At 38.4% G+C, this 24,023-nt stretch overlaps 1 pseudogene; it reads left to right on the top strand.

The window, feature by feature from the left end:
• Positions 1–2,383: 2,383 nt before the first annotated feature.
• On the top strand, positions 2,384–8,575 carry LOC109251335 (inosine-5'-monophosphate dehydrogenase 2-like; annotated as a pseudogene).
• Positions 8,576–24,023: the final 15,448 nt, after the last annotated feature.

Genomic DNA, 24,023 nt, shown 5'->3' with positions numbered 1-24,023 from the left:
CTGTTGAGAAAGGCCTCTTGAAATACAATGCACGTTCTCTCACTTAAAAAGCCAGCCTTTAGGGGTGCCTGGGTGGCTCAGTCAGCTGAGTGGCTGACTTCAGCTCAGGTCGTGATCTCACAGTCCGTGAGTTCGAGCCCTGTGTCAGGTTCTGTGCTGACAGCTCAGAGCCTGGAGCCTGCTTTGGAGACTCAGAGCCTGGAGCCTGTGTCTCCCTCTCTCTGCTCCTCCCCTGCTGTGTTTTATCTCTCTGTGCCTCTCAAAAACAAATAAATGTTAAAAAAAATTTTTTTAAAGCCAGCCTTTTGTATAAGAACATAAATCAGTACGATCATTTTTAATATCTGGCAGTGGCCACTAAAGCTAAATAAACCTATATCCTTTGACCCAGTAGCTTCACTCCTGGGTCTATTCCCAAGAGAAACAGATGCTTATGTTCATTGAAAGAACTATACAAGAATGCTCATGGAAGTTTCATTACTAAGAGTTAACTAGGAATGACCCAATGTCCATCAAAAGAAAATTATGGTATACTTCTACAGTGGGATACCACACTGGCAAGGAAAAAAGATAGGCTGGTGTTAAATGCACCAATGTAGATGAATCATAAAGACATAATTTTGAGTGAAGGAACCCAGTCACGAAAACATCACTACTATTTGATTGCATTTACCTCAGTTCAGAAAAAGAAAAAAGTCATCAACTGTAATAGAAATCAGAACAATAGGCAGCATAGGGTGGAGTTATTCCCTTAGAAGAGGACAAAGGACGTCCTGGAGGCCTAGAAATATCTCAACCTGGGTGGAGTTCAGATGGGCGTGCACATATGTTTACCGAGCTACGCATTTAAATTTGTGAATTGAATTTATGTACGAGTTAGACTTCAACTAAAAAAATTTTTTTTTAATTTAACTAAAAACAAAACCCAATCTTTCCAGAAAGAAGAAGAAGAAGGAAAAAAAAAAAAAAAAAACAAAAACAGGTCAGCACACTGAGCAGAGGCCATTTCAGGGTAAGTATTACAAAGTCAGCACATTTTCAAGAGTAGGTAAGATTATTGTATCATCTGAATACACCTAATTATTATAACCGGCCAGCAGTCATTTATAGAAATTGTTCATAAATATTTAAACATACTGCCTGGAAACATTTCTAAAGAGCTTTTAATACTTTTCAGTTAAGGTACATTGGTGTGATTTTCCAAGATCATGCTCTTGACATTGAAGTAATTGAAAAACCCAGTGCATTCTAACTAATCCCAGTAACAAAGAAATCTATTGTTTTCTTGCCCATTGTTTTATTGTATATTCATTTATTTTAGGCCCGTTGTATTCATTCTGCTTAATTGAGTCTCCAAATAGGGAATTCCTACTTGACCCTTCCCAATCTGCCCACCATTCTAATGTTGCCAAACTCCCTCCACCTGAGGGCTCTGAGTCAGGCTTCTGTTGGCAAAGCTGCTTGATGGTTTATCTGTAAGAGAGGGAGGATGGAGGAGAATTTGCCAAGGGCAAACTATAAAAATGTCACGAGCAGTCCTCACAATTTTAAGATCCCTTTTTAAAATTATTTCATTCTGTCCTTTCTATACTGAAATATTTTGATTTCCAGAAAGCATTCTGAGTACCAAAAAGCAAGCATTGTACTACAAAGCTGCAAAAGTGCATAGCATAGTTACAAATTTATGCATCTTGCTTTCAGGCATACAGTTTACTTATTCTCTAACACTGGCCCAAGCTTCCTTATAAGCCCTATTCCCCAGAGAAATGGGAACAACTCAGACCTGCCAATTAATGAAGTCACAGATTTTTACGATTCAACAGTTTCCTTGCAGTATAAACATTCGGTCCTTCTAAGTTGGACACTTAATCAGGTCTCTGAACATTCTAAATGGTCTTTTTTGGAAAGACTGTCTTTTCAGACAAGATGGCTATATACTTTTGTCTTTCCTCACCATTCCATTGCCTTTTTCCAAGATGGTCTTTGTGTATTTGGGGAGTGACATGGGAGAGGTGTCCCCAGTGGGAATTTACAGTTGGCGAGTGGAGCAGCTCTCGCATTGTAGTGTGTCTTCTTCCTCAGGTGTCTTTCTGAGGAGATGCCCTTTGTCTGGTAGCTTGTGTGATGTCCGACCTATTGCTATTTGCACCTAAAGTAGGTGGGTTGATCTCTCTCAGCTGGGTCTAGGTTCTGTTCTAATTGGTGTCACAAAGGTCTCTGAACACCTGCGCATTCTCCATCCAGCCCTTGGCCTACGTGTTCTACACTACAGGTCCCTTGACTCTCAGCTGGGTAGGCCCTAAGGCAGAGACACTTGACTTCAGCTTCACTGTCTGCCTTGGGGGACCTGTGGAAATTCCTGACCCTCCAATCAGGCCATAGGATGGTGGTCCTCAAGAAATTTCTGGAGGACTTGTCAGAACACAGGCTTCTGGGCCCCACCCTCAGAGTTCCTGACGCAGCAGGTCTAGAGTGAGGTCCAAGAATTTGCATCTCTAACACGTTCCCAGGTGATGCTGCTGCTCCTGTCATCCTTTGAGAAGCATTAGCCACAGGAGAGCTAAGCCAAGCTCAGGAAAGCTTCAGTTTCACTGCTTTTAACTTCATCTTGATGTGGCTTGATGACCACTTATGAGACTGTTATCTTCCGGAATCCCTAATGTGAATTTTAAAAAACAGCTCCCTGTTTCGGATGTTTCCTTCATCTAACACCCTGGTGTCTCTTTGGGCTGCTTAGATTTCCCACTCCCTATCTTACTTCCCTACAGCCTTTCATTCTTTAACAAACCTTTCAAACCAGAATAACTGGATTTGGCTTTCTGATTTCCTATTTGCCATATTCTCTTACCGTAGGCAACAAGCCAATGGCACAGCTGCCATAGATGGCTGGGTACTTTCTTTACACTTGATGGAAAATCTGGTTTTATAAATGGTCAAGGTATTTAGAAAATTCTGGTTTTCTGTCCAATTCCTCTATAGCAGCCGGCAGTGGGATGTCGCAGGTTAGCTGGAGGGAAGGCTATGACCATGGAATTCCAAAGTACAGATGTCATTAATATTTTGATAAATTATCCTTGTTACAGATAATGTTCATTGAGGACCTTGTTCTAATGCTTTCTTTGAGGGACTAGTGCCCAAGGGCTCAAATTACAGAGCATGTCATCTATTATAAAGTAGAAAGCAAATATACCCCTAGTTCTAAAACAGTATTTATATTACTCAATTAGACATTATAGAACCAAAAATCTCTATATGCTGTAATCATTTTCAAATATTCATTTTCCTGCCAATAGCCACATTTTGCCAGGTTGTGGAGACAAAGCAAGTTGGCAAGATGACGAGAAACCTGTAATTTGCAGCACAGAAAATCTTTCTGCTGCCAATTTCATGGGCAGGTGCCTGGGACTTGATAAGATGTGAGAGAAAAATTTGTTGCTATGATTCTGAACTTTATAGAAAGCTACTTCCTGCTATTTTAATGTTCATGACCTCAAATCCATGCTGCTGAATTTTTTTAGGTAGTTAAGCTATCTTGGTGGGCCTAGCACCATAATACACTCTCTAAATCTGGGGAACAAACATGATATTTAAACAGGTGTAAGGTCTAGAAAACAAACCAGACTCCAGAGTAGCAAACTGCCTAAACTCTTTTGAGTATTCCTTATGCATGGGGCTCACTAGCAACTGATTTACTTGATGTCTTGGCATTGAATTTTGATGAATTTCTTGAATTATCTTTTTTTTTTAAGGCTTATTTATTTTGAGAGAAAGTGCGGGCAGGGGAGGGGCAGGCAGAGAGGGAGACACAGAATCCGAAGCAGACACAGAAATCGAAGCAGAATCGAAGCTGTGCTGACAGCTCAGAGTCCGACGCGGGGCTTAAGCTCATAGACCGTGAGATCATGACCTGAGCCGAAGTCGGACACTTAACCAATTCAGCCACCCAGGTGCCCCTCTTGAACTATCTTTAAAAACAATCAATGTTTAAACCATACCAAAGGTATGATGGTTGGGGTATTTGCCGAGTATATCAGCCAGAAATGGAGTACAATCATTGACCCCTTACTGATAGAAGAAAATTCTTTCTAAGCCCTTGTTTACTTTTGGGTTTGGTCATATAACATTTAATTTCTATTAGTATGGGAACAAAGGAAATTTTTACAGTAAGAAAGAGGCAAAGGCAGCATTGTTGTGCATTGTTTATTGGTCCCCCGTTAAGGGTCTGACCGTGAACACCATCTCCGTTCAGTGAAATGCACCTCCTTCATAGACCTCATAAAGAATGGGCATCTGATTTTCCTAAAGTAGATCCTGGTACTCCCATTTTATCTAGTCTGGTTTTTTTTTAATTTTTTTTAACGTTTATTTATTTCTGAGACAGAGAGAGAGACAGAGCATGATCAGGAGGAGGGGCAGAGAGAGAGGGAGACACAGAATCTGAAACAGGCTCCAGGCTCTGAGCTGTCTGCACAGAGCCTGACGCGGGGCTTGAACTCAACGGACCGCAAGATCATGACCTGAGCCGAAGTCGGACGCTTAACTGACTGAGCCACCCAGGTGCCCCGTCTAGTCCGTTTTTATTGCAAGTTTCTATAGTTCCTTTCTCATTAGGGAGGGTCTTTACTGTGAGGACAGTTATTGAGAAGTGAAGAAAGCTATTTTCAGGGGAATCTACTTTGAGTAATATTTGTTTTTTAATCAGCCTAATATGATGGAAATATACAGGACCAAAAAATGAGGAAAACTGAGTGCAACTTCCATTTCAGGCACTAATATTGTGCATCTTAGAACAGGTGACCTTTCCTGTCTGAATTCCTTTTTAAAATAGAAAGCTCTACCAGAAGATGTCTATTCTTCCTTCTCCTACTGTTTTAACACTATGAAGATTTGTGTTAGGATGCTGTAGGAATTCTTGGCATGCTCACACTCCCTCTAAGCTGCCCACTACCATGCCAATTTGCTTCAGCCCAGCAAAGAACCTAGCAAGATGCTCACAGCTTGTGCTCATGTTGTGTGTGTGTGTGTGTGTGTGTGTGTGTGTGTGTGTGTGTAAGGGATGGATTTACTGAAGCTACTTTTTTTTTTTAATGTTTATTTATTCTTGAGAGAGAGACAGAGGACAAGCAGAGGAGGTGCAGAGAGAGAGAGGAGACACAGAATCTGAAGCAGGTTCCAGGCTCTGAGCTGTCAGCACAGAGCCCAATGTGGGGCTTGAACCCACGAACCACGAGATCATGACCTGCATCGAAGTCGGATGCCCAACCAACTGAGCCACCCAAGCGTCCCTACTGAAGCTACTTCTAAGACTTATGCAGGGTCTGCCTCCTAGGGTGCTCTCTAGAAGCACACCTTTTGGGGTATGCCATGAAAGAGACTAGCTACGGAAATGGAAGTATTTGGCCCAGGGGGTCTTATGGTAGAATGACTAGACTCCTTCTCTTGTAGCCAGGATTTTTATTGTCAAACAAATGTGTTATCTAGAGATCAGGGCAACTTACATTACTCTTTAAAAGCTCTTGTCGGTCTGTTTCCTGCATTTTTGGCTTGGTAGGGGATGGTTTCAGCCCCTTCAGGAAGCTCCTTTCCCCTACCACTAACTTCATGATCTACTGCAGTTTTTAGAATTTATGTTGGATCATGAACAGTGCATCTCCAAGATGCATATCAAAGCCTGCAGGAAGTCTGAAAGCCAATCAAGACAATGGCCTGGAGACGTTTTCCAAGATTGTGATTGTGCTTGGGGTCCTTAGCACTCCAAACCCTGAGAAACACAGAGATTTCATTCTACAAATTTGCAGGAGTCCATTAGTGGTCACCCAGCCATGATATATTCACTTGTCATCTATCACTGAGTCAAGTCCCTAAAATAGGACCCTTATGAAGCTTTAGTTATGTTTATAATTACCCTATCCTCATTGAATCTAATTTGAATACCTCCACATAAAATGCCAGGAAAGGAGTTATATGTACAAAGCAGCTTTTAATTAAGAGGGGAAGCACCTATGTGTACTTTCCTGCTTGGTGCTCTTTTAGTTTCCTTAATGTAGAACATGGCACATCAGCATTTAAATGGCTTCTGATTAATAAGCACTTGTTTCAAGGCTACAGAGACTGAAATAAGATAAACACATATTAACAGAGTGGGAACAATAATAAAAGGAAATAAGTGTCGCTGGTTTAAAATGTATATTGTAAGTGATTCTAAAAGTATGAAAATGCAGTTATTAAACCAGCATGGAGGACCATGGGCCTATTTTATTGAAGTAATTAAATACTCTCTTCAAGTTTATGGCTCCTTGGATCATTTTAGGCAAATGAAAATTGGAGGCGAAATGTTAACCAGTGCCTAATGGATGACAGCCAACTTGACTTCTTGATGTCAATGGACACAGTAGCTGGGTTTCTTGAGGCCCATTTGCTACAGAAAAGCATGGCCTGTTGAATTTGGGGTTGAAGTTGGAAAAGAGTTCAAAGAAATGGCATTGTAGCCAGTGGTTTCTTTCAGTTGCCACATAATTACAGGATTGACAATAAGAACAGAACTAATAATATTGGAGCCTTAGGAGCACTTAGTACATGATAGGCACTATTCCAGGCAGTTAATAGGTGTTAACTCATTTGAACTTGACCATAACAACACGTGTAAGAAGCATTCTGTCATCATACTGACCATTACATCACCCCCTTAGGACCCTCCAAATCAGAGGCGCTTTCTCATCCCTTGACACTCCGTGAACATGGATTTTTTTCTCTTCTTACAGTGCCTCATGGTAGGCATCTTCATTTCCGTTTACTCCTCTCTGGCCCTTTCACTACTAGAATACAAGCTGACTGAGATCAGAGACTCTATCTCACTAACCACTGTATCTCATACTGTCTACGTCACTGATTTCTCCTTCACATATTTGTAGAACTGAGAATTTGCATAAATTAAGAAACACCGCCCTGCAGCCAGGTCCTCAGACACACATGGCTTTGTGCACACTGGCCGTGGCCCACTACCTGATTAGCAGGGCACATCTTACGTCCCAGACAGTAGGCTCACGGAACAGCAGCTGTTCAACTGTGGGGATGGCCTCACCCACAAGGACTTTCTCCTTCTTGCTGGGTACACTGACTTCACTGCAGACCAGGTAGGCAGGACTTCTGCTCTGATCAAAAACCTCATTCTGGGAGCACCTGGATGGCTGGCTCTGTCAGTAGAGTGTACAACTCTTGATCTTGGGGTTGTGAGTTTGAGCCCCACATTGGCTGTAAAGTTTACTTAAAAATCAGAGGCTAGCACGGCCATAACAATAGGCCTTACAGGTGGTATTGGCTTCATCCACCACAATTGTACACCTGACTTCCAAGTCAACAAACTTCAGAAAGTGAAGAAAGATGAGCAGGGATTCATCATGGACACTGTGACCTCAGCGCTGAGGATAGAATGTGGGATGTGTTTGAAGCCAAAGCCCAGCATGGCTTCTCTGGTATCCCAACCACCAACACATGGGCTGGATGGGGAGTTGCTTGGTGGGCAGTGATCTTCTCAAGGAGGAAGAACATGACTGGCTTTGGGAAGAGATCATGATGAAGAAGGAATACTTGGTGGTAGCTCCTGCAGGCATCACACTGAAGGAAGCAAATAAAATTCTGCAGCACAGCAAGAAGAGAAAGTTATCTATTGTAAATGAAGATGGTGAACTAGTAGCTATCATTGCCCAGACAGACCTGAAGAAGAACTGGGATCACCTACTGGCCTCCAAAGATGCCAAAAAGTAGCTGCTATGTGGAGCAGCCATTGGCACTCACGAAGATGACAAGTATAAGCTGAGCTTGCTAAACCAGGATGCTGTGGACTTAGTGGATTTGGACTCTTCTCAGGAAAACTCCATCTTCCAGATCAACATGATCAAGTACATGAAAGGAAATACGCCAGTCTCCAAGTTATTGGAGGCAATGTGGTCATGGCTATGCAGGCCAAGAACCTCACTGATGCTGGCATAGATGTCCTGTGGATGGGCATGGGCAGTGGCTCCATATGCATCACACAGGAAGTTCTGGAATGTGGGTGGTCCCAAGCAAAGACGATGTACAAGGTGTCAGAATATGCATGGTGTATTGGTGTTCCTGTCATTGCTGATAGAAGAATCTAAAATGTGGGCCATATTGCCAAGGCCTTGGCCCTTGGGGCTTCCACAGTCATGATGGGCTCTCTCCTGGCTGCCACCACTGAGGCCCCTGATAAGTACTTCTTCTCCGATGGATTCCGGCTAAAGAAATATTGTGGTATGGGTTCTCTTGATGCCATGGATGAGCATCTCAGCAACCATAAGTGATATTTCAATGAAGCTGACAAAATCAAGGTGCCCAAGGGGTGTCTGAGGCTGTTCAGGACAAAGGGTCCACCACAAAATTTCTCCCTTACCTTATCATTGGCATCCAGCACTCCTGAGAGGATACTGGTGCCAACAGTTTGACCCAAGTCTGAGCCATGATGTATCCTGGGCAACTCAAGTTTGAGAACAGAATGTCCTCAGCTTAGGGATAAGGTGGTGTCCATAGCCTCCACTTGTATAAGAGACTCTTCTGAAAAAGGACATAGCATATCCTCTTGGTTTTTCAATACAAGTTTGCAAAAAAAAAAAGAAATACTATGTAGCTTTCTTTTTCTCTCAAAGAATATTTCAGGATATGTTTAAATATTCATAGCTTTGATTTAAAAGTTAGAAAATATAGGGGCGCCTGGGTGGCTCAGTCGGCTAAGCGTCCGACTTCAGCTCAGATCACGATCTCGTGGTCCGTGAGTTTGAGCCCCGCGTCAGGCTCTGGGCTGATGGCTCAGAGCCTGGAGCCTGTTTCATATTCTGTGTCTCCCTCTCTCTCTGACCCTCCCCCATTCATGCTCTGTCTCTCTCTGTCTCAAAAATAAGAATAAACTTAAAAAAAATAAATAAATAAAAGTTAGAAAATATAGTTACAAGGAAGTATACAAATTTTCAAAACTGTTGTTATGTATATAAGGGCATATAGATTAGAATATATACAAAATTGAAAGTTATCACCTCTGGACAGGAAGACGATGGATAATCTTTATTGCCTTTCTATTTAAAACAAAGTTGTTATAAGACTATAGTAAATGTTGGTTTAAAATATTAACTTATTTTAATATAATTATGGTTTTCTCAAATAACTTTTGCTGAATTTTAATGGCATGGAGAATAAACAGAAAAAAAAAAAAACAAAACAACAAACACCTGACATCCAGTAAGTGTTTCATAGAAATTTCTAAGGGAGGATTTTATCTGTCTATTGAAAAAATCCTAGTTTTACTGATTAAAAGCTGAATAAGGTATTATCAGGCCTTTTCTTATTTCTGTCTTCCACACAGGCTTAATTTATTATTTGTTTCCAAGAGTAAGATGTGGAAACCCTAGAACTCTCCGGCAGTCTGCATATAGAATCTTGCTTCAATATATCAGGTGAGGGGCAAACAAGAAAAGAAGCTTTTTTGGACAGCTATTCTTTCCTGAGACCCTCTGAAATTTTGGCAGGATTGGGATTACTCTAAATAACCTTTCTTTGAACAACTTGGAGTAGTCAGGATCCTTTAAAACCATACTTGTCAAGCTTCTTATTGATCAAAGCCTTTCTTCCCCTTCAAAGCTACGTGCCTGCTATGAAGAAAATACTTCCAACAGACTTCAGGTAAGTCTACATGGAACTATGTAAAGGTCAGCTAATACCAACCTAGCAAATTCTGCAGCAGGTTTTAAATCTATGACAATTAGAAGAGGTTTTTATCTTGTTGCTATGGTTAAGTAAAACTTTTGTCCTCTCTGCTTTTTGGCTACAGTAGTAATTCTGTGCCTAGTTACTTCATATAAGGGTTCAACTGGTCACATAACAATGGATAAGATGACGAGTAAGGGAGAAATCTAATCTGAAAGGGGGAACAATATGCCATAAAACACTTTTCTATTTGATGAAACTAGCCTGATATACATTAAATCACCTTCCAGAAGCACTTGGAAAATCCGACTTTCTCAGATTGGCTCCTTTGTTATTCCCAGTTTGCTGAGTAAGTTTTATTTAATGTTCATATTACTCAACAAAATTCCTGCAATTTGACTTATATATTCTGCTTGATTATAAATGATCAAACTCTCTTTCCATGGTGTTGAGGATCAGAAAACACCTCAGTATTTCTTTTCTTCAACATAAATATACTTAAATGGTAGTACCCAGTACTTCTCTAAATAGTTTGCCAATGTTAAAAGAATGAAAGAAAATACACACAGTATTCCTAAAATTCATTTTTACTTCTGTTTTACAAACAATGGATGCTCATTATAGAAAAAATTGAACACACAGAAGAAAAACTGAATATAGATATAACTCATATTTCTGTTATTTTGAAATAGCCACTGTTAATATTTGGTATATACCCTTTTAGATTTTTCCCCATTTTGTAGATAGATACAAAGAGAGACGTATTTGTGGAAAAACATGATCATATTTTATATTTATATCTGTTTTCTATTTCTTGAAATACCAAAAACATCTGTGTATGCTATTAATGTAATCCCACATTTAAATCTTTAAAGTCTTTTAAATAATAATATTCTTTATTTTAAAAATCTCTAAAATAATAATATTCTATTATTTGATAGTATCACAACTAAACAATCCTCATGTTTGGAGATTGAAGAGATTTGTAACTATTTGTTATTATAAATATTATTGTAAAGAATATCTTTTTCACTAAATTCCTAATCAGTTCCTTAGGTTACATTTTTGTGAATGTAATTTCTTCCTCAAAAGGTACATACATTTTAAAGCTTTTATGATTTATTGACAGATTACCCATTGATGCCACTTATGAGAGCACCATTTCTCCAAATCTTTTGCAATACTTAGTATTACTACCTTTAACTTTTAAATATCATGGCATTGAAATAACTATTTTGAATTTCTTTAATTATCAGTAAAATTAATTTTTTCATATATTTATTATTCAACTGTATTTATTCTTTTGTGAACTGTCTTATTGCACACTTAAGTGTGGTAAAATTTTTCATATTTACTCTTGAGGTAATTATATATTTAGGCTATTAATCCCTTTCTTTGCCATTTCTGAAAATAAGACTTTCTCCAGTTTTCATTTGTGTTGAATTTTATTCATGTTTTTAAATACATCTTTTTTTTAATTCTTAAAACACCCAAACTGACTCAAAAGAGGTATCAACATAAAATTATTCATAGAAGTGTTAGGCTGGATCATACCAAAGTCTAACTTGACCCTTTTCCCCCAAGCTGGACAAAATCTAACTCCACTCTGAAGGAGTTATATTTGGTCCTTTCCTTAGCAACTTCAAACAAACAAACAAACAAAACAAACAAACAAAAACTTTAGTAAACAATTTTGACCCTGTATCTCAGGGTCTGTTATCAATAAGATAAGATAGTTACCCCAAAATGTTTTTGTCTCATATTTCTTCAAAGAATACTCACAGTTTTAAGGGAAACAATCAGCAAAACTAAAAGGCAACTGACAGAATGGGAGAAGATATATGCAAGTGACATATCAGATAAAGGTTTAGCATCCAAAATCTATAAAGAACTTATCAAACTCAACACCTAAAAAACAAATAATCCAGTGAAGAAATGGGCAAAAGACATGAGTAGACACTTCTCCAAGGAAGACATCCAGACGGCCAACCGACACATGAAAAAATGCTCAACATCACTCTCATCATCAGGGAAATACGAATCAAAACCACAATGAGATACCACCCTACACCTGTCAGAATGGCTAACATTAACAACTCAGGCAACAACAGATGTTGGCGAGGATGTGGAGAAAGAGGATCTCTTTTGCACTGCTGGTGGGAATGCAAACTGGTGCAGCCACTCTGGAAAACAGTATGGAGATTCCTCAAAAAATTAAAAATAGAACTATCCTACGACCCAGCAACTGCACTACTACGTATTTATCCAGGGATACAGGTGTGCTGTTTTGAAGGGACACATGCACCCCAATGTTTCTAGCAGCACTATCAACAATAGCTAAAGTATGGAAAGAGCCCAAATGTCCATCGATGGATGAATGGATAAAGAAGATGTGGTATATATATACAATGGAATATTACTCATCAATCAAAAAGAATGAAATCTTGCCATTTGCAACTACGTGGATGGAACTAGAGGGTATTATGCTAAGTAAAATCGGTCAGTCAGAGAAAGGCAAATATCATATAACTTCACTCATATGAGGACTTTAAGATGCAAAACAGATGAACATATGGGAAGTGAAGCAAAAATCACTTAAAACAGGGAGGGGAACAAAACATAAGAGACTCTTCAATATGGAGAACAAACAGAGGGTTACTGGAGGGGGTGTGGGAGGGGGGATGGGCTAAATGGGTAAGGGGCATTAAGGAATCTACTCCTGAAATCACTGTTGCACTATATGCTAACTGACTTGGATGTAAATTAAAAAAAATAAATTAAATTTAAAAAAAGGACAAAGCACAGAATGCAATACATATTTTGAAATTCATATCTGATAAGAGGCTTATATTCAGAATATGTAAAGAACCTCAACAATCAATAATAAAACAAGTCAATGTAGAATGGGCAAAAAAGAAAGAAAAAGAAAAAGAATACTCACAGTTTTGATGACTCTAGTCAACTGTGGGTAGTTATATTAACAATTGCAAATCCAGCTCCCGTGTAAAACCTAGATGGATTCCAACAAGACACTGATTTGTAGGTACCTAATGACAATGTCTAAGAATCACGTCTACTTTCTGTTAGATACAGAAGTTCTGGAATATAGGCATGAACAAAGTTGAATTGACACATGACAACTTGTAACAGATTTGGATTCTTGATGAACTTAGTGATTCACGTCGTTTGGCCAGAATAGTAGCACACTCACTGCATGGTCCTGCCACTTATGTATGCTATCCTATTTCTGTAACAAGGAACAGTTTTCTCTCCTAGGATAGCACATTGTACACACAACACCTGGGATCTCTAGTGCTTTTCAAAATGGTGTTCATGGGGTGCCTGGCTGTCACAGTCAGTTAAACGTCCAACCTTGATTTCGGCTCAGGTCATGATCTCACAGCTCATGAGATCCAGCCCCATTGTCAGTATGGAGCCTACTTGAGATTCTCTTTCTCCTCTCTCTCTGCCCCTCACCCCACTCATGCTACTCTCTCTCTCTCTCTCTCTCTCTCTCTCTCTCTCAATAAATAAACATTTTTTTAAATGGTGTTCACAAAAATGTATCTTTCGCACCTCGTCTGTGATGCCCATTAGCAAAAAGAAAAATAAGGCCAATGGTTCACATGTTTGGAGAATTCAATTTTACTTGCCTATGTGTTATTTTTTGTGGGGGCAAAAAGGGCATAGAAACTTTGGAGATTCCATTGAAAGCTATGGAGTCTCACTATTAAAATGTACACATACACATAAAGAAAATATTTTGGACATAATATGAGGAAGCACAGACTTCCATCTGATGCCTACCTGTGGGTCTGTAAAGGGGTCAGAACTTTCTACTCCACAATGATATGATTGCTAATTCCTACTTGAGGATCTGAGAAACTGAGGTAAGAAAGGACCACATTCTCTAGGAGACCCCCTGTCCGATTCTGAATGTTAGGCTGTTATACGAACTGCGTCACTCATGACTTTGCCAACAGAATGCCCTCCTGTGTCAAAAAACTTTTGAAGACCAGAATGGACAGCTGGTCCAATTATGTTGTTCCAGAAGAGTTGACCAAGTGCTTTGTGAATGTACCAGTGTGTAATAAACAGCCTACCCTGTCTAAGATTATTTATCATTTCCAGCACCCAGAGGGAAGCCAGTCTTTCTCCTGATGAAAGCAGTAAGTGTCTGCTCACACAGAGCACATTATTCTTCATGAAGCATTGACCTGGTCAGTGACAAAACTGATGTGTCCTCTTTCTGGATCACATAGAGCCCCCCCTCCCCCCGCCCACTTGCTCACTTTCACTCTTGCTCTAGTTCTTAGCACTCAACTATAATATACAGTATACACCCTGATGATAGCCCAAACTATAAAAGGTGCCTTAATTCATGTTGTATTTGCTGACTATTTCACTGGGATCCAGGAAAGATGATAAAATGTTAAGAAACACTTATCATGAGAATTGTAAAAAGCATTATAGTAATCAGGCTGTAGGATGAGGTGGTGTCCCAGACGATCTGAAACTTTCCAGTTGGAACTAAAACTGATCAGAAAAAAGATGTAAATCCCACACACACATACACACACACACACACACACACACACACACACACACACAGGTTTTCTGGCAATCTTTAGCATTCCTTGGTGTAGCGAAGCATCCTTACCTTTGTCTTCATATGACATTCTCTTTGTGTGCTTGTCTCTATGGCCAAGTTTCCCCTTTTTATAAGGACCCCAGTTATACTGGCTTAGGGTTGACCCTAATGACCTCATCTTAATTTAATTCATTACATCTGCAATGACCCTTTTTCAAATAAAGGCACATTCTGAGGTATTGGGGGTTAGGACTGAAACACAGGAATTGTGAGGGGCGTACAATTCAACTACATACTCTTATGAATATATTATTTATATACATTCACAATCTGTCTTCAATAAGGTGTAGCTTATGATAGGGGAGAACCCAAACACCACATACTTGGTAGCCCATTATCTAGTTCACACCATCTGTCCTCAAGTTCTTTGGAAATCCTTGAAGCTATGGGATGATTCTGAAAAGCAACTTCCTTAGACACCAGAGGGTTTGAGATAGAAAAGTATGTGCCCTGAGACACTCTTTCTCCTCTGGTCCCATGACCCCAAACAGACCCCAAACCCTACTGGACAGAGGAACCCCTGGTTTGCTCTCCTGTACACGTGCCTGAATGTGTGAAAGCAGCCTAAGGAGAGCAAAGGAGGCAGAAAGATCTTGCAGTAAGACAGAGGATGTAAGAGAGTCTGAGTCAGACAGATGTATGTTCAAACCCTGACCTCAGTACTTACTAGTTGTGTGACCTTGGACAAGCTTCTTAACCTCTCTGAAAAACAATTTGTGTGCTTCTAAATGGGCTTGGAAATACCCCTTCACAGGGCCATTTCAGCATTAAAAGAGGTAATAGATGTGAAAGTCTATAATGATTGGTCACGAAGCACATGCTTAGTACACATAGGTTTCTCTTCTTGTTCCACTGGGTTTGTGATAACAGATCCTGAGTCAGAGGAGTTTTCAATAACCTAGTGATCTTTGGGACCTTGGGCCCTGAGGATGTTGTACCAAAAAGGTTGTGCCTTAAAGAGATACAGCTTGAACTTATTTGCCCACATTACTTGCATCTAGAAAGCTCCAAAAAAAAAAGTTCATTTTCTCATCTTTGCTCCCCTGTCTTCAAATCTGTCTTTTCAGTTTGTTTTTCTGAATTAGCACAATAATCTATTACCTTTTCTCACATGTCACTGAGTAAGAAAATACTCTACCTGAAATATTGATTGGGAAATATTGATTATACTTTTATTTTAATTTTTTAATAAGTAGTCACTTAGGGGTGAGATCTGAAGGACACAGAACTCTTCCCTATCCCCACCCCGAAAACTTCCTTTAATCAACAGGGTGATAAAGATTAAGATTCCCAATATTTAGGGGCACCTGGGTGGCTCAGTTGGATAAGGGTCTGACTCTTGATTTTGGCTCAGGTTAATTTCTCACAGTTTGTGAGTTTGAGCCCCAAGCTGGGCTCCATGCTGATTGTGCAGAGTCTGCTTGGGATTTTCTTTCCCTCTCTCTCTGCCCCTCCCCCCCCCCCCCCCCCCCCATTGCTCAAGCTTTTGGTCTCTCTTTCAAAATAAATAAACAAACATTTAAAAAAATGTTTTCATGTCCATTAACTAATTCAGTAAAGTCTTGTTTTCCTTCATCCTTTTAACCAATTATCTCCAATACCATTCCCACATCGATGGATTGTCACGAAAGACAATATAACATAGTGAGTAACACAGAAGTCTGGTTGATACGAGAATGAGAAAGTTATCATATCTGGGTCTCAGTTTCCACATCTCTAAAATAAGGCTATTAAATCAATGTTTGTTAAGACTAGAGTCAACATTTAATTCTGTATGCTTACACATTAAATGTTTCATTTAACTAACATTCTGGAAGATAGGAATCCTGATTTAACCTTACCAATATAGTAAAATATTAGTATAATTTACAGGCAATACAAGGTTTTAAAGTATGTTCAGAATTAAAAATAAAAGAACATATATGTATTTCACTGTTTGTGTTGATCATATTTTATTGTATTGATGAGAACCTGTCATCCATATATGATGTCACTTATGTGATACTCAGTGATGTTTAGTTGATAAAAAATGTTTTTCATTTCAGAATAGCACACAATGAAGTTTATAAAAACAGTATGAAATTCTTCTAAGTAGCCACCCTTTGGCTTTGTTTAGAGCCCTCTGAAAGGCCAATTTCTAGATGTGTCTATCACGTATTCGGTTACTATTTTCATTCCTCCGACCTTCAAATGCTTTGCAGTTTAAGGGGTGTTTAGAAACAGATGTAGTCTCATTTCATGGAATACGTTGACGTGCAAATAATGCATCTAATTCGTTTTCCTCAGAATCAATCAATTTCATCCTTTTTTCATATCTTGACAGATTCCTTCCTGAGTTGAATTACTAGTTTCCTTAAAAAAAGAAAAGAAAAGAAAAAGAGCCCAAGAAGGATAGAGCATACACTGCCTCTCCAAACCTTTACAATCTCACAATGGCAAATATTCAGGCAGCAGCAAAAGAAAAGTAGACGTGCTCACTTTCTGATGCTCATACTTTCTGTTCTCCCAGCAGAGATAGGAAAATACTTTCTTCTGATGACCCCCAAACATGTGTCTCTCATGCTCTTTCTGCCAATATTTTTTTTTTAATTTTTTTTAATGTTTATTTATTTTTGAGAGGGAGAGAGAGGGAGGGAGGGAGAGAGAGAGAGAGAGACAGACAGACAGACAGACAGAGCATGAGTGGGGTAGGGGCAGAGAGAGAAGGAGACACAGAATCCAAAGCAGGCTCCAGGCTCTGAGCTGTCAGCACAGAGCCCGATGCGGGGCTTGAACTCACAGACTGAGAGATCATGACCTGAGCCGAAGTCGAATGCTCAACCGACTGAGCCACCCTGGCGCCCCTCTTTCTGCCAATATTAAGTCTACTAGCAACGATGTTCTCTCCTGAGAAAACTCTCATCTTAATGGACTGGAGTATGGAGAAGTGGCATTACTCGACAGGTCACTGTTTTTCAGAGCATGTGTGTGAATAAACTGCTTTTTGGAGAGAAAATCACCGAAAAATGTGTAACTAATTTGGCTTCCACATTTACTCCTAAATATTGAGATCAAAAGAAGCTCTTTGTGTTATTCTCTGCCTAGATTGGGATTGTAAAAAATAATAATAAAATAAAAATAGCTACTATGTTAAGAACTGCATGAAGGAAGGATACATCCATTCAAGTTTTGCAAGACGTAATTTGCATTGGAATAGAAATGATTTAATACCACTACAACCAAGTGAAAGAGAAGTGTTTTTGTGGCAGTTCTTTATTCTATTTCTAACCACCTTTTCAGTGGAAAATAATTTCCCAAACAATGATCTACTAGGTGAAAATATTTTAGTTATTCTTGTCATAACTTTCCATTGCGATTTTATTCTATTTTTAATGAAGAAAAATCTTAATTAATTACCCTTCCTACCCTTTTACGCAGACATTTATAGAATGCCTTTCCAGTCTTTATTCAAAAATAATTCTCTGTAACATTTCTAATGAGCTTTGGAAACTTTTCACAAAGTTCAGTAAACCTTGGGAATTTAATTCTGTTTATTTCCCAGATTTCAAGCTGTAATCATAAATTAAGTTTGATCTAAATTTCAATAAACTGGAACAATGATTTATCCCATAAATAAGCCTCAAGTCATAAGTAGTGATTAGAATATGACTTTTTTAATTTTAAAATCATTTTTATCATTTTTAAGTTATAAAAATAAGATAGCCATATTAGGTTAGTTAAGAAAATACTTGAAAATTTCTAGTTAAAGCTGATGGTGTTTTGATCAATGATAATTTTATCCTATGTCTCTAAAAACTGAAAGGACAGAAAAAAGTAGAAAAGAAATTTCTGGATTAATTAAATGATAAAAAGTAACTGTCATAAACTCAAATCATATTTATAGAGTGCATCCCAATTAGAGTGAAGTTTGAATCACAAAGAAGTACAATGCCAAAAACTGACACAAGCTTTCATGTGCCTCAAGAAAAACAAACATCTTTGTGAAAGTAAATGTTATAGTCCTGAAATCTATCTAACAAAACTTTGATTTCAAGAATAGAAAGGAGGGGCACCTGGGTGGCTCAGTCAGTTGAGGGTCCAACTTCAGCTCAGGTCATGATCTCGTGGTTCACGAGTTTGCATCCCATGTTGGGCTCTGTGCTGACAGCTCGGAGCCTGGAGCCTGCTTCGGATTCTGTGTCTCCCTCTCTCTCTGTGCCTCCCCCACTCATGCTCATTCTCATTCTCATGCGCTCTCTCTCTCAAAAATAAGTAAACATTAAAAAAAAAAGAATAGAAAGAAATAGGTATGGGGCAGCCCAAAGAAGTAGAGATATAACAATACCGATCCAGATTTAAACCACAAAAAGAAATGAGGGGAGGAGGTGAAGAAGAGATATGATCACATCCTCCTTTTTCAATGACCTGGCCTACAAGGTAAATAAAATGGCCATTGGTTAAGTGAGGAAGATGGTGGCTAAGGTGAGATCACTATGTGACGTCTGTGACTTAAGAGGATTCGCTGAGAACCACTGTACACCTTTGAAATGTCTAACACTAAGAGAAGACATGACCTCCAGAAAGATAATATATTTTTTAGAGGGGGAATAAAGGCCAAATAAGCAGAAAGTTGCCCTCATCCTTGTCTGCAGTATGTCAGCAAAAACTTGCATGACTAGACTTTCCCCCATCAAAAATTAGTGATAACCAGAAAATAATGTGTAGCTTAGTCTTATAGACTGATAATGTTACTACCTCTCCCCACACCAAAGAAACTGAAGCATGATGGGAAGGGAGAGAGAGAGAAATAAGAAAAGGCAAGGCAGTTGGCAATGTATTAGAAGTGGAAATACTCACCTCCCAAGAAACACACAATTAAGATAGTCTCCAGAGTCTGAAAAAATGTATGGTAACTTATCATCTAGGAAATAATAGATCATAAAGAAAGGCTAAATAAATTGAAGAAGATAAACGAAAAAAAGAAAATTCCACTCATTTTATAGATGAAACACCCATTAGAAATTGCAACATGAAGGAAAGGAAAAAAAGTCAGAAAAGACAATGAAGATCTATCTTAGATTTCAAAATTGAGAAAAATCACACAAAAGGAAGGTATCAAGATTTCAAATGATTGAAAGGAAGACAAAAGAGAAGATTAACAAAAAAAGCTGTTCCTAAAAAAAAAAAAAAAAGAAAGAAAGCAAGGAGCAGGGCAAATAGAAGTGAAAATATCTGTAACAGAAAGAAATAATTCTGAAAACTAAGTAAAATTTAATCATCTGATGAAAGCATTTACTGTGTAACTGTGTCATACGATAAAATTAACCGAATAATCAACAGCAACACATATTTGGTGAAATTGTTAAAAGCGATGCTTAAAATAATCATGTAGTAGGGGCACCTGGGTGGCTCAGTCAGTTAAATGTCCGACTCTTGATTTTGGCTCACATCATGATTTTGTGGGGGAGATTGAGCCCTGCATTCGTCAAGGCGCTGAGTGTGGAGCCTGCCTGGGATTCTCTCTCCCTCCCTCTGCTCCTCTCCACACCGCCCCCCTCAAAAAAAAAGAGAAAGTAAGTTCTGAGCATCTACTGTATAGCAAGGTGGCTATACCTAAGAGAACTATATTCGATATTTGATTTGCTAAGAGAGTAAATCTTAAGTATTCTCACCATACACATACACAAAAGGTACCTATGTGAGGTGATGGATGTGTTGATTAATTTAAGGTGGTAATCATTTCACAGGGTACACCTATACCAAATCAACACATTGTATGCTTTAAATATGTATACTTTATTTGTCAATATTATCTCAATAAAGATGAAGAGAGAGAGAGAAAGAGATTTCTACCTGAAGATTTAAAAAGGGTGCCACTGAGAAAGAAGGAGGAGGAGGAGGAGGAGGAGGAGGAGGAAGAAGAGGATGAGGAGGACGATGTTTGCTTAAAAAAGAAAGCAAAATCCTGTCTCTGCTCCCTGTCTCCACCTCTCACTCCTTTGCAAGCAATATCCCATTCTATTCATTCTTTTTTTTTAATGGATTCATACAATATGTGGCATTTTGAGATGGGTTTCCTTCACTTAGTATATTTTGAAATCCAACCATATTATGGCATGTATGAGTAATTCATTCATTTTTAAATTGCTGAATAATATTCTCTTATATATATAAATCACATTGTGTTTATGACCCCACCCCTAAAAAAAGAAGCGAAAAAGAAAATTGTGTGCAAGACTTACCCAAGTCATTAGTCAAGGCCATAAAACTATGTAGTCATATGTAGGAAGGTCACAGGAAAAGAAAATGCAACACAAAAATCTTATACTCCCCTAACTTTGTCTTTAACTAGAAAAGAAAGTCACACTATCTCAAACATGCAGCAGTTCAGAAAATATAGGCTTCGTGGCTTTTTTTGAAAAGCTCCTTGAAGACAAAAACTTCGTTCAGTAAGAATAAATGATCAAAGATGAAGAAACTATGATATAATAAAAAGAATTTTGATAAAAATGAATTCACTTAAATACAAAATTAAGACTAGATGACTGAAAACTATGGTTACAAAATAAAGTGTGCTATGAACCTGCATGATATAAAATAAGTAACAGAAATCATAATTGACAGAGGAAAAGAAGCACCAAAAATGAGGTAGGTACTAATTTTCCCATCTTTAAAAAACAGGGATTCAATACATACAATCTAAAAATACATGGGCGCCTGGGTGGCTCAGTCGGTTGAGGGTCCAACTTCGGCTCAGGTCATGCTCGCATGGTTCATGGGTTCGAGCCCCGCATCGGACTCTGTGCTAACAACTCGGAGCCTGGAGCCTGCTTCGGATTCTGTGTCTCCCTCTCTCTCTGTCCCTCCCCGCTTGTGCTCTGTTTCTCTGTCTCTCAAAAATAAACAAACTGTAAAAAATAAATAAACAAATAAAAATATGTGAGGAGGGGAGCCTGGCTGGCTCCATTCATATAGCATGCAACTCTTGATCTTGGGGTTCAAGCCCCATGTTGGGCATGCAGCCTACTTAAAAAAAATAAAGATGTATCCGGGCGCCTGGGTGGTTCAATTGATTAAGCCTCCAACTTTGGCTCAGGTCATGATCTCACAGTTCATGAGTTCGAGCCCCATGTCAGGTTCTGTGCTGACAGCTCAGAGCCTGGGGCCTGCTTTAGATTCTGTGTCTCCCTCTCTCTCTGCCCCTCCCCTGCTCACGCTCTGTCTCTGTCTCTGTCTCTCTGTCTCTCTGTCTCTCTCTCTCTCTCAAAAGTAAAAATTAAAAAAAAAATAGATATAAAAATAAAGTTTAACTTAAAAACATTAAAATATGTGAGGATTAAAACATTTCTTAACTTAAAAACATTAAAATATGTGAGGATTAAAACATTTCCATCTATACCACAGGCATATTAGGAAGGACTTTACTATTTAAAGTCATACAAATGAGTACGAAAAACATCTTGTCAAGGTGCATAGGTGGCTCAGTCAGTTAAGCATCTAACTCTGGATTTCGGTGAGGTCATGAATTGCGGTGAGTTCATGAGTTCCAGGTGTGGGGCTCTGTGCTAAGAGCACAGAGTGTGCTTGGGATTCTCTCTCCCTCTCTCTCTGCCGTTCCCTCACTTGTGTTCTCTCTCTCTCAAAATAAACTTTAAAAAAGAAAAAGGAAAACATTTTGTCCCAAGTGAGAAACAAGCCATGGTAGGAATAACTGCAAAACTAAAGAATATTAAGATCCCATAAACAATGCAAACATTTTCAACTCGTTAATAGTCTAAGGAATGCAATTTTAAATGACATACCATTTTTGTCTCTCAGATTAACTAGATTTACAGATACACACAGACACACACACACACTCACACACATACACACACCATACCCACTTTATGGCCAGAAAGACAATACGAGACTCTTATATTTTCCTAGTAGCTATATATGGTATTAACAGAGTCTTTTGGAAAGCAAGTTAGTAAGTTAGTATTTATTAAGTATTTATTAAATGCCTTCACATGCCCTATTGTTTGATCCACTAGTTATATTTGTTAAAATATATCCCAAGAAAATATCATAATTAGAGAAAAACTCTAGGTGTGTCTAGAACGTTTATTCAGATACAACAGAAAAAAAAGCACAAAGTTTCAAGTTAATTGAAATGGCCAATTTTATCTACTATTTAGTGACTGTGATCATTTATATATTTCAGTCATTGTTTAGGAAGCAAAGACAAATTTAAATCTTGTGTTTTATTTACAAACGTGGTCACGTACTCACATGTAAGTTAACATTTTCAGTTTCCCAAGTTTACAATACAAAATGTGGTCCTGTTTCATACGATATTCGAATTAAAAGACTGGAGTCTCATAAGTATGGAAATGCTTATCTTTCATCTTTTGTTGCAACAAAAGTACTAGAATGGAGTCTAATGGACTCTGATTGGCTTTGCTGGGTCACGTCTCCCTCTGCCCAGCAGAATGACCAAAACACCGTAATACTCACTCAATAAATGTTTAACCAAAGTGAGTTTCTTGAGATGGGTGACTTTCACATTTGAGATTAATTGATTTTCAATCAACATCACATTTTTCTGCCTCTACACAATTACCATTTCTCTCTCATTTGACACATGTCTACATACAAGAGCTTTTTTATAGTATGCTAATTATCCTAAATTAGATCCTAAACTTCCACATGTTCTTAGTTATCAGTTCACCGGTTGGTATAATAACCTTTTATTCTCTACGCACCTTTACTTCTAAATCTACCATATCCCAAGAAATAGTTTTAATGCTTATATCTGCAAAGGTATTCCATATTTCTTTTTATGCTATGGTCTCAGGATACCTTTTATCTACTTTGGTTTTATGTCTTTTATAGATCCTAATTTTTGATCAAGCAATAATACATCTTATTATTTTCCCCATCCCTTCTCTCTCCCTTGGGAAAAAAGAGACATTTAATTCCTAAATCTGTTGTCTAACTTATGTGTTGAATTAATTATTCTTAAAGGAAAGGCTCCTCTTTTTTTAAGTTTCACTTTTTATCATTTTCACCAGATATTTTAATGTCATTGAGTGTTTTAATTTGACTCTGAAATAATTTTACTGAAGGAATAACATTTCCTAGAGTCAATTGTTAAAAATAAACTGTAGGAAATACAATAAAATTCCAATTTATAATGAGCTGAAGTTTCAGAAATAAGTAACCCTCTACTTAGTAACAGTCAGTACTGCCCTAGTTGAAATAATGTCATTTATTATTTATCCTGATAAGAGGGTTCTAAGTGTACTTGAGGGGGAAAAAAGTGAAAATCTGGAGATCTTAACATAGAAGAAATGTTCTGTCATTTCTGCATTACTTTCTGAGCAAATAAAATACTTTTTTCCAAATACAATTCAATTATTTTAATTTTCAAAAAAGGATATTTTTTGAAATACCTAATTATTTATCTCAAGTCAAAAGAAAAAAGTTTGTGTCTTATAACAAATCAAATGCAAACTGCAGAATCAATTATAAATTCTGAAACCACAGCACATCTCCAGAAGATAAGGAAACCGAAAATCTGTCCCTTACTCGCAGCCCATGTATGGAACTCCTTGTCAACCCAAAGAAAAAGGGCTGTTTGCTGAGTGGACACTTGTATGTCACATGGCCCTCCAGGCAGGACTGAGGCACTGAT

The sequence above is a fragment of the Panthera pardus genome, unplaced genomic scaffold, assembly GCF_024362965.1.
Source record: "Panthera pardus isolate Hobbes unplaced genomic scaffold, ASM2436296v1 HiC_scaffold_16, whole genome shotgun sequence".
Taxonomy (NCBI): domain Eukaryota; kingdom Metazoa; phylum Chordata; class Mammalia; order Carnivora; family Felidae; genus Panthera; species Panthera pardus.
This window is presented reverse-complemented; position numbering and strand designations above follow the sequence as displayed.